Source organism: Grammomys surdaster, unplaced genomic scaffold, assembly GCF_004785775.1.
Source record: "Grammomys surdaster isolate TR1022 unplaced genomic scaffold, NIH_TR_1.0 126906, whole genome shotgun sequence".
NCBI lineage: Eukaryota > Metazoa > Chordata > Mammalia > Rodentia > Muridae > Grammomys > Grammomys surdaster.
Window position 1 is genome coordinate 5,677,960 of NW_021621692.1, and position 16,741 is coordinate 5,694,700.

The following is a 16,741-nucleotide window of genomic DNA, read 5'->3' on the forward strand; positions in this document are numbered from 1 at the left end:
CACACACACACACACACACACACACACACACACACACACACACACACACTGACCATGGCTAACACTTGTGGATTTATGAGAGGTTGCCAAGGTGCTCTCTCACATTTGAAAGCTGTCTAAATCAGGCAACATTGAATGGGATCCACACTAGCAGAACCCATGCCTTTCCAGCAAGCTGAAAACATTGAGTTCCCGCTGCTGCTGTAAGATTCAAATCTTGTCCCACGTAACCTTTAAGACAGACACTCTCTGTCTTCTTGCCCTCTCACATGGTGATCCCCTATAGGAGGAAAGGCATGGCTGCCTCTACATAAATGTAGGGGGTTGTAGGGGTGGGATGCAGACACAAAGGCATCTCCTAAAGGAGGACCTACCTAATTGAGGACTGTCAAAGAGACCAAGGTTTGCTGACAGAGACAATACCAGCCAATCAGGAACTGCTGTTTAGAAGAGATGCTATCTTGGGATCAATGGGGCACTGGGAGAGGGTATTAAAGGAGCTTGCAGCAGTGTTCAGGTGAGCTTGCTGAGGTGTTTCTCACCTGCTCTTGGAGTCTGTGTTATTGATTCCGTGCCACCTCACCTCCAACCTCCAACCTCCAGTGGCCGGTAGAGTCAGGTAATGGGTGGTCCAGGGCACAGGTAGCGGTCCCCATTGTCCTGCCCATCTCCCTGAGCCATTGCCCCAAATGAATGACTTTTTCAGGGAAGAGGCTCCCCACCAGTTAGAAAGTTGATTCTCATGGTCCCTTTCTTCAAACACTCACACAGACAGCTTCCAATGAGCATCTGCTTATTGAAGTAATTATTTAAAAACTGCCACTGGTCAAGCCGACTATCAAAGCAGTGGCAGCTCTGCCTAGCTCAGTCACCATGTTCCGTGGCCAGAGGCCATGTGTACACCACAGCTAGAAGTGGCCAGCCAGAAATACCAGCCCTGTCACCCACGAATCATCAGCGTGGGAGATGGCTCTACCAATCTTCCATGCTGTCTCCACAAGGCTGGGCATTGCCCAGACCATCCCACCAACCACATGGGCTTGGTACAAATGAGACTCTAATGCTTAGATTATCCAAAGGCTTTATATATTTGGTAATGATTAATAACAAGATGCCCATACAATCAGAGGTGTAATCTAATACCCAACCTAGATATACCAACTACCTTTGATTGCCAGAGACACTCGAACATCCGCCTCCATGTTCCGTTCTCTCTTGTCTCCCATTCCTCTCTTAGCTCCTCCTCTTCCTTCCCCTCTTGCACTCCCTACTCCTTCTCTTTCTCTCCTTACTTCTCCCATCTTAGCTCCTCCTACATCTGCTCTGTACCCTGGATGTGAGGCAAGGATGCAGATGAGCATTAAAGGACAGGGGTGGGGCTGGTGGACCCTAAGATGCTGTGTCGGACCCGTGAATGAGGAAATATTCCCTAAAACATTTCATCAAACCCCTTACCAGCAATAAACTACGTGGTCTCCTGGGAAAGAACATTCTAGAAGGTAAAAAGGGAAAATGCAAAGGAACAAGGCAGACACCCAGTCAGGGAACACACAGACAGTGAATGTAGATGAGGTAGGAGGTGAGTGTCCATCACTTGGGTAAGACAAGATGCTTTTATGTGTATAAGGTGTTGGGGAGTCAGAGGACAACCTCAGGTGCCAACCACCATGGACTCTGAGATAGGATTTCTCACTGGCCTGGAACCGGAACTCACCAAATAGGCTAGACTGGCTGGTCAGGTCATCCAGCTAGCCTCCTATCTCTGCCTCCATGGTGTTAAGGATAAAAGTCCTTATTGCCAACCTGGCTTTTTATGTGCATTCTAGAGATCAATCATATAAGGCAAGCACATTAGCAGTTGAACTGTCCACCGGGCCCTTAAACGTGATTTCTTTTTCTTTCCTAGGCATCCACCATGACGCCAGCTGCAAAGATGTAACCAGCCAAGGAGGTCACCTCCCCAGAGCTGAGCCAAGCCCAGTGTCCAGCCCTTGAAACTCCAGAACTGTGTGCTATATAAATTGCTTTGGCTCAGATGTGCCTAGCTTCACATTGCTTCGTTATAGCAGCAGATAGTGAACTAATACAGGAATACCCAAAAGGAACCACATTGGCTGGCCAGGACAGTGGCCTTACTGATCTTAAGAAAAGCGCCTCCCAGCAGAGCAGCCACCAGCTCCTGGGGATCTAGCAGAAACGGTAAGCTGACCCCAGGAGCTTTTCCTTCTAGTGGCTCTTCTATGATTTGTTTTTGTTATTTACTAGCATATATTCAAGTATTTTCATTATGACACTTCCATATGTGCCCATAACATACTTCGATAATGGGTCCTTCTCTATCTTTCTTCTTGTTCCCCTTCTCTTCTTTTATCTGCCCCTTAGCTACTGAGCAAAGAATGAGATCAGGGAGCTAAAAAGGCAGGCTGAGGTACTCTCCTCTCCTGTCATCCTCCATTCCCTTATCTCTGGTTTATTTGCATGTGGTAACCACAGCCAAAGGAAGCAATTTCTCCTTTTGAAACAAAACAGAAACCACCTTCGGCAGAGCAAAAGCATCTCCCAGGAAACCTAGAGGGTTCCAGGTAAAGTAAGGAAGCAGAAAGGGAACCTTGAAGCCATCTACGCAAATGTGGTCCTCCATACTGCTGCAGAGTGGCACCCAAGGCGAAACTATTTGCATGTGGCCTGGGAGGCCTGCATTCCTTCAAGACAGCAAAGATCCTAGGAGCCAGAAGAGGAGCAGGATGCCTGCCTTAAGATAGTATCTTCTTGACCGAATAGGGAAGCTGCTCTCCTAAAATCTCATCAGTATGTTTGCCTATATAAGACCTGCATAATGCAAAAAAAAAAAAAATTGACATATCATGTCAATCTAGGTGGGGGACATTTCCCTAAGACCTACCCCTAGATGAGGAGCTACAGGCAACCAGTGGCTGCTCAGAAAATCTGTTTTCTTCTTCTGGTGCTTGTCACAAGTTTCCCTAGCCTGCCCTCAGGGACTCAGCACCAGCAGCCATGACGTCACCCACTACACCAAATGTGACACATTTCTACTGTCAGTAAGTTCTGTATTTTCCCTATGCAACATACGCACCCCGCACCCTTTAAAAGCCACCTCCTACCCTCTATCCCCTACCTCTCAACCCCTACCCCGTGCCATCAGGGCCCTCTCTGTCTCACAGTCTTTCATTCCCCACTCCTCTGCCTCCCCCCACTCTGGCTCTGTTGCTTTCTCCCTCTCTCTGTCTCTCTCTGTCTCTCTCGTGTCCTGACTCGGAGAAGACCCCACCTTCACCGACAATAAATCTCTCTTGTGAGATCTGTTGCATGAGGTGGCCTTTGTGACATACCTTGGGCCTGACCTACCCAAAGTCTTCATGTGCGATACACACACACACACACACACACAGACACAGACACACACACACACACACACCATTCAATACCAACTGAAGAGGAGGTCGTGAATTTGAGAGGGAGCAGAGAGGAGGATACAGGAGGGTATTGGAAGGGGAAAGCAGCGGATGGTGGGGGAAGTGATGTAAATATATTACCCATATGTGAAATTATCAAAAAAAATACAATAACATTTCTTAAGTGAAAAGCGAGTCCATGGCCACCAACACACACACACCCCACCCCACCTCAAGCCTCTTGCCACAACCCAGTACTCCCTGGAGAGAGGCTCACTGTATGAGATGTCCTTCCTGGGTAGCAACAGGGGTGGGGGCAGGGCTGTACATGTCCTGGGGGCAGTGCCATGAAGCCTCTGAGCCCGGTGGATAAGGGAAGGGTTGGCTAGAAGGCAAAGATTTCTGATAAACATCCCCTCTACTCTTTAAGGATAGAAGAGGTTTGTTTGGTTTGGGTTCCTTTCCATTTTTTGTTTGTTTGTTTGTTTTTTAATGACAGACACTCATTACCGTCCTTACAGATCTGGGCAGGAAGGGACAGCTGTCAGAGCATGGGCTCCCATTGTCAGGTTAGGCAGGGGTCACAGTTTCTCTTACATGGATTGAATCATCCCCCCTCTTCCTCCCAAAAGAGACAGATTAAACTCTCCCAGACCTCAGCAAGTGACCCTGTTTGGATCAGCATTTATAGCAGTAATCAAATCCAAAGTCATCAATATGGCTTCTTACTTGAACACTAGAAATAGGACATTCATATTTATTCATATTTGTTTGTTTAAATAGGGCTCGGCAGCACCTTAGCCAGTAACACATTTGCCTTGGTAACAGGACCCGAGTTTGATTCCCCAGAACCCTCTAGAAAGCCAGGCACAAGTTTGTAATTGGAGTACTGTGGAGGCAGAGACAGGCAGATCCCTGGGGCTCGCTAGCCAGTGAAGCCAGCTTAGTTAGTGAACTTCAGGACAGTCAGAGATCTTGTCTCAGAAGATAAGATGAGTGATGTGGTAATATGCATCTGTAATCATGTACCCAGGGGGATAAGACAGCAATATCATAAGTTCAAGTCTACGGGGCTACAAAGACCAGTCTAGCTAACATCTGAGAGAGTACCGAGGCCAGCCTGGGCAATGTAGCAAGACCTTGTCTCCAGATGAAAAATAAGAATCATGGGTATAGTCCAGTCCTCAAGGGATTCCCAGCATGCATGCAGGGTCTCCACAGCCTCTCCAGGTGTACTGCAAAAAATAAGAAAAATTAAAAATCAAAAGGCAAATATGAACAGTGGCCAACATACATGACAGAAGCTGATGTGCAGAGACAGGTAGAAAAGCAGGGCCACTTGAGTCTCCCGGTAGCTAGGACAGGGACATGGAATGTAATCTCCCATGTGGCCACAAAAGAAACCAACCTTGCTGACACTTGACTTGAAACCACCAGTCTCCAGAACTGGGAGAGAATACATTTCTGTCCTATAAGACCCCCTGGAAATATCTGTTCACAATGGAAGGCAGGTCTTCAGCAAATCTGGTTTCCTGATCTCCCTCTATGTGCTCTTGAATTGTTCAGAGTTGAAGCCATGAACCATTTCCCTGTGGACTGGTTCTTTAGCACTGTTCTTGAGGAGGGCTGTGGTGGTAGCCTCCTCCACTGCCTTCTTCATATCAGAGACTTTGCACGGGCTATCTCATCTTAGCCTCCTGCAAGAATAATTATTGCTACTGCCTCCCCATCTAATAGGTAAGGGGGCAGTTATACCATGCTCTTGAACCATGACTGAAAGAGCTGATACATCTGAGCCAAAGAAGACATTTAAGTGAGTTCCCAGAACAAAGACTCTGAGGATAGACCAGTAGATGGGCAGGGAACTTGGACAGTGAGACCCATAAGGCTTTTTCAATGCCACTTTCTTATTTTTAACACTGCTTCATACTGAGATAGCTGTACCAGCAGTCCACTGTCTATGAGCATAGCTCTGGGGAGTGGTTCAAACCACAGAGAACTGAAGGACTCTCCCCGGCATATGTCATTTCATTGCCAAGCTGCAGGTGGAGAGCTGGGTCATAGCTTCTAGCACCCGAGTTCCCTCATACTCTGCCACATTCTGGACTTCCTAGATAATACACATCCAATTATAATGGCTACTAATGACTGAATGTGTGGCCCAATCCCAAACCACATTTTCTCCATTGGATCTAAATTACTGCACTAACAACCCTTAGGCAGAGTTTTATAGATTCGAGCTCATTGTCACACTCAGAGGGCATTAGTTCACATTGCTAATGAGCCCAAGGTTATCTAGAGGAGCTGCTTCCATCCCATCTTGTGAAGGAACAAAGGATCTCATCCTGTCTTGCTAATGGCCCCAGGAGGATCCTTTTAACTTCTGATTGAGCCCAGAGAGGGGCATTAGGACTTAAGGGTGAATTAAATTCACCTAGAGAGTTTATTAAAGCCCAGGCCCCTGGGAACCAGAGACATACAGGATGAAACCCGAGAACTCACATTTTTGATAAGTTCTCAGTGAGGTAGATACTTCCATGCTCAACTTCTTAGGGACATCTCTCCCCCACCTCCGACTCTCCAATCTAGAAACTCTTCCCATGTACAGAGCCACTGCCCTCCTGGAGGTACTACTGCTGCCATTGAACTGAAGAGCTATGCGCGATGGAACCCAAGGAGAGGTAAGAAGACCCCCATGGGAGCCCAGATGCTAGAACATTCAGCACACAAATTGTCTACCACTCTGAAAAGGGCCCCCTCTTACAAGGAATATGAGCTTTGGAATGAAGTGGATGGACCGGAACCAGTGCCACACAGACCCCACTTCCTCCAGTTGGCCTGTAGTCAGAGGCAGGTTAGCATCTCTCCATACCTCCCGTCTCTGCTCCGACCCTCCTGGTTGCTGGTTTCTATCTTTAAAGTTCCCACTGGCTGCAGAGACAACAAGTATCTATAAGGCATCTCAAGAATAAACCGGGGTGGGAGGATAGCTTGTTTGGCGAAGTGCTGGCTGCTCCAGGGTAAGGGTTAAGTGAAATGGAAACGCCTTCTTTATGGTAAAAGAGAAAGAAGTGAACTCAAAGGGTGGAATGCACATTTCCAAAGCCACAAAGCAAGGTAGGGCAGAATCTTAGTGGCATAGACTTTCTGCTTCTTCCCAATGTGTGCCACCTTCTGAGATCACAGGTGAGGAGAACAGATTGAAATATTTTACGAGGGGGGAAATGTTTGAACTGTCAACTAGAATGGAAATTAACAAAGAATAGCTGTTCCCTCTACATACACACGTGCACACACACATGTGCACACCCACATTCATACACATGCATGCACCTACACATTCACACATATATGCACACACTCGTACACCCATTCCTGAGGGATCACAAAGACCAACGCTACAAAGAGACAGGAGATTATAAAAGGACAAGTGACAGGGAAGTGAAAACATTGTTTTTCCAGCAACACTAGTCATTTCCAACCTCATAGGATAAACAACTCAAATGTCTGCAAGAGGAAGCTATTGAAATTCTCAGCTGAAAAGCTAAGGGACCAAGAGGTCCAGACCTGATACCTGAATTTCCTCTCCCAAGTCAACATTCCCTGGTCAGCTCACCAGGACCTTACAGTTCCAGAACATGCATGGTGAGGGCTAATACCTTCCCAGGTCAAAGTTTGCAGCCCCGTTCTCAGAGCCTACCCAACAGGTTAGGCATGGATGTAAGGATAGGGGTTGTCTGCTTTTGCTGAGTTTAAAAGTTTTGCATGGTTTTCTTGAGCTTCTCATAAGCTGGTTGAAGTTTAAATAACATCTCTGACATACTCAGGATCCAAATGGTGCAGGAGCCAGCAGACGGCAAGTGTGGGGACACAAGGGATTTCAGGAGCCTTCACTGCTGTGCCAAAGCTCCCACTGAGCAGTGGAGAAAAAACATCTGAGGAGAGGATGGAGAGAAATGTAGGGTTTTCTTTTTCCTGATCAGCCAAGTAGGGGATGGAGAAAGAAGAGAGGAGAGCCAGGCCGGGCTTATGCTCTGCTGAGGAGGACATCTTAGATGAAGCACTGCCCACACCAGATAGAGCCCCCCCCCCCCCCCACTTGGAGCAGGTAAGGACAGGAGACAGAGATGAGAAAGAAAGGAGTGAGTCTAAGGGGGCCCTGGCTCCACCAGCTCATGCATTCTGCAGGATGGAAAATGAGCTGAGAACAGGGAACATACGAGCCCTCCATATGTGGTCCAGGGACAGAAAGCTGGCTTAATAGTTCTGTCTATTTTTTTCCTATATGTATGTGTGTGCTTGCTCACGTGTTCAGGTGGCATGTGCACATTTGTTTATGTGTATGTGGAAGCTAGCAGGCATCCCCGGAAATACTGCCTGCCTCCTTTGAGACGGGGTTTTTCACGTACCCACAGCTCACCAACTAGTCTAGACCATCTAGCCAGAGAGCTCCCAGGTGTCTCTGCCTCCCTAACACAGATGTTATAACCACATGCTACTATATCAGTCATTTTCACTGATTTGGGGAATTGGACTCATGTCCTCATACTTGAGCAATAGGCACTTCATTAAATAAGCCATTCTCCCATCCTTGTGTCTTGAGGTACCTTGTAAGCATTAGATTGGGTGTCTCTACAGGCAACAGGGATGTTAAAGATGGAAACAAATAGCCAGTAAGACACCGACCAGAGATGAGAGAGAGGGAGAGAGGATGTCCTGCCACTATCTTCAGGCCAACTGAAGGAAGTAGGGTATTGGGGGGCACCATTGCCATCTGGATCTTGTTTTCCTGCCTTCTTTGTGTCTCTCTTCCTCGTCACTGTCATCACAGTCAAGGGTCTCTGTGAGGCTGGCAGTTTCCATCTGAGTAGAGGACCTGAGTCCTCTGTGTAGACAATGGAGGATGACTTTATGGAGCACTGCCTTTCATTCAACTTCCATGGGGTTCCTAGAGATCAGACTCATTTTGCAAGGAATGCATAGCAAGCATATTGACCTACAGAGACATCTCAGCAGCCCCCACTGGTCTGTATGTTTAAAGAGCACTCAAGTGCTCCCATGTGCAATCAGAACCAAAAACCCACTGTGTCAGATATTTGCCCAAAGTGGAGTTCTCTGTAGATCAGGCCAGCCTTGAACCAGAGATCCACCTGCCTGTGTCCCCCCTCACTTCATCCCCAAGCACTGGGATTAAAGGAATGCACCACTACTGCCCAGAAGTGGAATATTCTCAATCATAGCAAAAGAGCTGACTCAGTCTGGAATGGATCAGAGGCTAGAGTCTGTGTTTCTCTGTATTTCCTGGGATTGTTTGTCAGTTTGTTTGATTGGTTGGTTGGTTTGGTTGGTTGGTTTGTAGATAAATTGGTTGGGTTGGTCCTTTGACATTGTTTTTCATGAAGTTTAGGTTAGTTTTGAACTCTATATACACCTGGGGATAGCCTTGAACTCCTGATCCTTCCCATCTAGAATGTTTAAGTCTAGGATTGAAAGTCTGCAACTACCACACAGAGCTTGAAGAATTTGATGTTCTAACAAGTCTCCAGGCCTATCCATGGGCATCACCAGTCTTGCCCCAAACCTCACAGGCCATCCATGGAAGATGGAATTTGAGCCTATCTGCCTCTAAATGTGCCACCATAGCTATAAATACCTCTCCTGGGAAATTTATCAGACAAAATGGAGAGACTGGCACAAGACTGGACTCAGCTGTTACAATTTGTACTCTGGGTACCCGAAGCAACAGCATTTAATGGGAGCACATCATAGATAGAGATACTAAGCTCTCCCCAGCATCAGGACCACAATCTGCATCTGCAGACTGCGGGGAGGTCCTGTGAATATGACTATCAAGTGGTACTGTTCTAAGATCACTGAACTGTGACACCTACCACACCCCCCAAGGCCACAGCTCAGCTGGGTCTCTCCAACCCATGTTAAATAATGGTGGAGTGAAGCAAGGTGTTCAGAGGAAGGGACTAGAATGTGATGACGATAATGACAAAGACAAAAGAAGCCAATCAGAGAGACAGAGGAATAAGATACAGGGGCAACCATGTGTCGGAGAGTGCAGGTCTGCAAACTGAGACTGGCGATAGATAGAGAATGTTCAGGACTTGTCCTACCAATTCACTCAGAGGTAAGATGAGCAGATGTTCCTTGGGTCTCCTGTGGATGGATTCCAACAATCAGCCCCTCTGAAAGTCCTCCTTCTGGTCTACCCTTTGTACATCATGGATGTGGGAGACAGAACAGATGGTTTATGGAGTTGAGGCTCGGTGAGCTCAGCTGTAGGATTCTCTCTCTGAATTCTGTTACCTTACCCCTCCTCCCACCAAAATGATAAAGATGCTGGTAACACCTCACCTCATGAGTATTTTGCAAAGACTAAATGAGACCTAACCTCAAACATCATAGGTCAGGTGTCTGGCTCATAATAAACAGCCAATTTCTTGGGAGAATCTCCATCCCCTAGCTTTGGTACAGTGAAGCAATCTCTCTAATTGCTGCTTTGGAAAGGAGCATCCTGTAATTCCACAATTGGGAGCAGAGAAATGCTGTGGGAAATCAGACACAAAATGGGAGGGCAACAGCAGAGGAAGCCCAGCGATGACTTGGGTTGCATCATGCTCGCAGATGGACATCCAGAATGCACACCAGCTGATGTTTCTCACACCTGGTAGTAATGACCCAGAGGTGCCCAGCTGACCTCAAAACCTTGTGACTATGCCTTTAACCCAAAAGCATATCACCATGCCAATTCTCGCCCTCCAAACTGCCCCAAGGCCTACATTTGTACACCACAGACCCTGAACCCCCCGGGACAGGAAATAGTCCCTGTCTCATTTCCTGCCCATAAATAATACCCTACGAAGAGTGCTCACTTCAGTTACATTATCTTGATTTGTAGTTGCCTCATGAGCAAAAGACAGGCTTAGGGGGAGAGAAGCAAGAGCCAAGAACCCTGCAAAAGTCTCTACTCCCCTGGGATCAGAGAGTTACAATGGAAAGTCTAGGGTGTGTGTGTGTGCATGTGTGTGTGTGTGTCTGTGTGTGTGTCTGTGTGTGCATGTGTGTGTGTGTGTCTGTGTGTGTGCGCATGTGTGTGTGTGTCTGTGTGCATGCGTGTGTGTGTGTGATTGGTCTCCAGTGCTGCCTTATGTATACTAAGCAAGCACTCTACTACTGAGCTGTATACTCTTACTTTTTTGAGGCAAGGTCTCACAGTTCTCCTGTCCCAGTTTCCCAAGTACTGGAATAAAAGGTCTATACTATTATGACTCGACAAGGTCTGTTTTTTTTTTAAATGCCTCCCCCCGGTTTGAAGAGAGCAGCAGTTATGATCATCGGGGCGCCCTTCCTGGGGCTACTTTAAACATCCGTCCATCATCTCCAGAGCTAGCTAACGTTTCCATGTGAGTGTGCCTCGGGTATAGCAGGCATCCAGATTCATCTGCCCGACCCACAGAGTCACCCTCAAAGCCGAGAAAGTAGGAGTTATTGTCATTCCCAATTACAGGTGAGTCTTACAAAGTTTGCCTGGCTTGCTCAAGATGATGCCCATCATCGCTGTGATTGGCAGGAGGAAACCAGTGGGAGGGGCTGCTCCACATGAGAATGCTCCGTCAACCTCTTCCACGCGGAAGTAGGAATCCCACGTTCACATACTACATCTTTCACTGTGGTTGACAAGCATTACAGTTTCTCTAAGCTCAGCTCCCCCACCTACAATATCAGAGTGTGGATTCTCAGCTCCTTTGTGGTGTGGTAAGGGCTATCTACCTTCTCCGAAGCAGCTTTGAGCTCAGAATTGGGGGCAGGGTGTGGTTTGTATTATTGTTCCGATAATATCTTCAGTCTGAGATATCAAGAGATCTCTCCTCTTCTCTTTCTCTTCTACCCCTCAAGTTCTGTAAAGAAAGCACCAGCCATCAACTATAATACAAGAATACTTTCTGGGCTTCTCTACCACCCAGAGGGAGGCATTTCTAGAAAGTTCACATTATAGTCCCTTTGCAATTTTCTAAGCTTCATGGGTTCAAGTTTACATGAGAGGCAAGAGATGCAGATTTTAACCCAGATCTATCTAGTCCCACCCCACCCTACCCATTCTCTGCTCCGAGAGACATCCAAGCAGGCCTGCTGGAGAACAAGGATGGACTCAGGGCAGCCTGGAGTACTGCATGAGTGTTTTCCTCAGGTTCTCATCCCTTTTAATTCTCAGAAAGGTCACTGGGATTTGATGTGGCCTCCCAACACTATTGCTGAGTGAGTGATGACTGATTAATGGAAGGGTAAAGACGATCTATTGCAAAAGTAAGCAAATCAAACATCAAAAACCTGCACAGCGACCCATGTGTATTGGGAGTTGACCAAGAGTCACCTGCTTTAGATGCTGGGATGGTTCTCTGACATTAGCAAACCAGCTGATGCCTCCTATGCAAAGCGAAGCACAGGGTAGAGACTTCAAGTCTCCCTTGAACACCTGTGTAAGTCATCCCATCATGCAATAAAGATATGGCTGTGGCAGCTGATCTTAGTGATCTACACACTTGGGATCTCAATTAAGGAGCTGCATTCATCAAACTGGCCTAGGAGCAGGACCGTGGGGGCATATCCTTGACAGCTAAATGATGTTGGAAGGTCTATTTCACTGTAGGTTGTGCTATCCCTGGGCAAGTGGGCCTGGATGCATAAGAAATGTAGCTGGATATGAGCTTGGAACAAGCCGTAAGCAGTATTTCTCTATAATCTCTGCTTTAGTTCTTGCCTCTGGGTTCCTGCCTTGATTTCCCTCTGGTTGAACTATAAGCTGACATATGAAATAAACCCTTTGCCTCCAAGTTACTTTTGGTCATTGTTTATCACAGCCACAGCGACCAAACTGATCAGGTCTGCTTAGTTAGAGACAGGGAAATGGCCAAGGTGAAGGAGCCTTGACTACCGTACATCAGAGAGACAGTTCGTTTCCTTCCCCCGTCCCTCCACCAGTGGCCCATCTGGGTCCTAACATCTGTCCAGAGATTAGAGGTTTCTAGAGATAAAGCTTGAACATGCCTAGAGCTCCCATCCTAGGAATGGAATTGACAATTCAGATGTGGAGCATCTTGCTGACATCTGGGTTCCATGAAGAAGTCCTACAATCTCTTCCACTCCTGGACAACTCAGCCAAAGTCAAGGCCTTTTATTCCTTCTCATGTTTTCATTTCTTCTACAAAGGTATGATATCCCGGGGAAACTCATGTGTCCATCCTCTGCCAGGCACTGATCCAGGTGTTTGGGATATCACGGAGATCCCTGTCCAGCTTCAGCTTGAGTTTTAACACAAGGTCAGGATCTGCTGGGGATGTGCCTTAGTGGTAGAGCACTTGCCTGGCATGCACAAAGCCCTAGGTTCCATTCTCAGCACCAAGACTCAGAACTGCACCCTGGAGCTGGTCTTCTGTAATCGGGTCCTTCTCTAGGCAGACTTCAGATGCCGGGATAGAGGCTACATTTAATTCACACCCAATTCTAGAGAAGAACTTTGATGTTAGCGATTCAGCTGGAGATACCTTTCTTCAAAAGAAGGGCCCCTGCAGTCAGTGAGATGGTTTAGTGGATAAAGATACGTGCTGCCCATTCTGATGACCTGAGTTCTATCCCTGGGACCCACATAGTGAAAGGAGAGAACTGACTCCTGAAAGTTGTCCCCTAGCCTCAATATGTGTATTATAGCATGTACACATACAAACGTAAAATATAAGTAAGTAGATAAATATAATGGGAGGGTAGAGGACCAGAGCGCTGAGGCTCTATATAAAGCCATCTCAACCACTCAGTAGTGTAAGTGACACACGCGTGGTAGGGTGTCTACATGGGTCTACAGGAAGGAACAGGAAGATCTTGAGCCACCAGTTGGTCTTTATTGATGACTCAGAGCATGGATAAGTATTCATCGCCCCTAGCTAGGTGCTGAAGCTACAGTAGAGATGAGAGGCAGCTCCTTACAACCCCCAGCCCAACCCATGAATGTCCAAACATGTTGGCATCAAGAAAGGATGAAAAAGATGGTGAGGCTGTCTGGGCAAACAGAGATAGTCAAGGGGGAGTGCAGAAGGCACTGCTGAGAACACGCAGGACCCAGACACAGCTGCAGGGAGCTTACTTCCCCTCATTCATTCGCTTGCTCACGACATATTCAATCAGCAAGCGTCTGTTCGGTGCCACCCCGGTTCCATTCCACTGAACTCAAGAGATAATTTGTTTTCTCGTGAAGGCGAGGGTTCTAAGGAAAGAACCAACCATTCCGTTTCCAATAGTCACACATCCTATGAAGGAAATTTACAAAGCGCATCATGAGAACCATGTGCTCTTGAACGTAGATATTCATCATGGCAGCTAGAGGCTTGGAGGCAAGCATCCTATAAGGCAGATAAGGTTCCCCCACACCTGAGGAGCCTGGAGTAGATGGGCTTGGTAGAAGCTGGCAGTGGGCAGACATGGGAACCCGTGAAGTCCTTACTGGCTTACTGCTGGTTTGAGTTTGACTTGCTGAAGTTTAGGGAAGATGAGGCTCACACTTCCTTCATTTTGTGCGGGGAGAATTTACAAAGACATTTAAACCGGGTGAGTTCACTGACTGCATCCCTCAGAGTGGTTAGGAAAGTAGGATTTCAGGATGGGTTACTTCAAGTCTACTTGGGATAATTGATAATAATTTATGTCCACGTCCACATCTTTATAGGTTGTTTGCAAGCATTTAAATACAAATGTACGTAAACGTCAGAGGATTCCAGTACTCATTCGCAACCAGTAATTTACAGCTATTTTTTCTCGGGTCTCCTCACACCTGGAATAAAGAGGCAGTGCCACAGTTGTCACTGGTGTTTGACTATTCAAATGCTCCATCCTGCATGGAGGGACCCTTGACTGATTGAGTTCTTGTTGAACTTAAACATCTCCATTTTCTTCTTGAGAACAGCTGGTCTCAATCTACTAACTACCCCTTTGCAGACTTGAAGGCCATTGTTAACATTCCCTTTGGCCATAAACATATGAAGACGTGTTTAAGAAATGAAAAAAAAAATGTTTAGCCTTACCAGTAATCAAAGAAATTCAAATCAAAACAACAAAATGCAATTTTTGCCTATCAATTTGGTAACTTTTTAAAATGATAGTCCTCGGGGCTGGCGAGAGGAGGGCGAAGCAGCAATTTCGTACATTGCTGGCGAGAGCATAAATTGGTACAGTCTCTCAGCATAGCAATCTGGCAATACGCTATCGAGACCCTGAAAATTGTCCTCGGCCTTTCACCTGGTAATTTCACCTGTGGGAATTTGTCTCAGGAAAACAATCAAAGAATCAGAGAAGGATTTCTGTGTAAAGGCGTTTGGGATAGCGCCTGGTATTTTCAATTATGAATCGTTAAACACTACCTACAAGTCAGATGTTGTCATGGGCTATACGAGAAAGGTATGCAAAGGTACGAAAGGGTTCATATGAGGGCTGAGGATATTGATTGGTGGCAGAATGATTGTCCAGCATGCATGAGACCCTGGGATCAACCCTTAGTAACACACATACTCTTGCACACATACACCAAACACACTTACACATTCACACACTCACACATACACACACATTCACACACTCACAAATTCACACAATCACACATATACTCAATACACATATACTTACATACATTCATACATTCATGCACATTCACACACTCAAACATATACATACAACACATACAGACATGTTCATACATGCTCATGTACTCATATATACAAGCACATACAAGTCACATGATCAAGGTATGACTAAGGGCATGCAAAGTAATCACCCTAAAAATCACATCACAAGCACACACAATAAGATGTAAAGCCAAATAGAGTATTATTTTAATTGTGTAATTACACTCCCCGATAATTTTCTACACATGTGTATAGAAAGACTAAATGCAAACATAGCAAAATATTAACAGTTTTTATTGAAGGATGATATAATTTGGGGTGATTTTTATTTTCTACCTTATAGTTTAACAGCTCATGTTGATAAACACACACACACACACACACACAAAATTTTATTGTGAAACAGGGACTCATGTATTCCAGACTGGCCTGGAACTCACCATGTAGCCAAGGATGACCTTGAAACTCTTAACCTTCTGCCTCTGCCTACTAAGTGCTGGGATTACAGTTGTGGGCATCGCACTGGGTTTACGGGATGCTGGGATGGAGTACAAGCTAAAAAAGTATTGTGCCAACTGATACCCTAGCACCTGCCCCACCCACCTTGCTCCTCATTAAAACAATAGATTAAAAAGGGTTGCAGGGTTTTCCTGGGTAGGCGAGATGTGAATATTTTATTCTTTGTGAACTGTACAGTCTGCATTACAGCTACTCAGCTCCAATGTGCTAACACAAAAGCAGCCTCAGACAATGTGTCAGCAAATGGGTATGGCTTCTTCCTCTAATAAAGTGTGCGTGTGTGTGTGTGTGTTTGTATATGTCTGTATGTCTGTCTATGTATCTGTATGTCTGTTTGTGTGTGTCTCTATGTCTGTGTGTGTCTCTGCGTCTGTGTGTGTGTATGTGTATATGTCTATATGTCTGTTTGTGTGTGTATATCTTTGTGTCTGAGTGAGCATATATGTGTGTGTGTGTGTGTCTATATGGCTCTGTGTGTATGTCTCTCTCCCTCTCCCCCTCTCTCTTTCTGTATGTATGTGTATCTGTCTGTGCGTCTGTGTCTGTATGTTTGTGTATGTCTGTCTGTGTATCTGTATGTCTGTTTGTGTGTGTTTGTATGTATGTCTTTGTACCTCTGTGTGTATATATGACTATGTGTCTATATATCTGTGTGTGTGTGTGTGTGTGTGTGTGTGTGTGTGTTGCACCAGGGAGTTTAATCCAGGGATTTTCATGTGTCAAGCAAGCTACCAACAATCTACATAGCTGTCTCTACATTTGTTTTTTTAAAAAATGAAAATTAATAGTTAATTGAATTTATGTTATGGCTTTAGTTTACTGATACTCAGCTAAAAAGATTTAAGTCCTTCTCAGCCCCATATAGCTATAGTCTCAAATAAATTTAAGTAGGAAGAACTTAAAAAGGATGAAAAAGAAGTGGGAATTTTGTGCCCTTCTCCCTGTCAAGCCATTAATCTGAAAATGTAGCCTATGGCTCCATCTTCTAAGAAGGTTGATAGTTTGACCTACCAACCACTTTACCCCTCAATGCCAATAGAGTCAATAGGGTGTGGGAAGAAAGTCAAACACCTTAGAGCCAGACCTCTCTCTCTCTCTCTCTCTCTCTCTCTCTCTCTCTCTCTCTCTCTC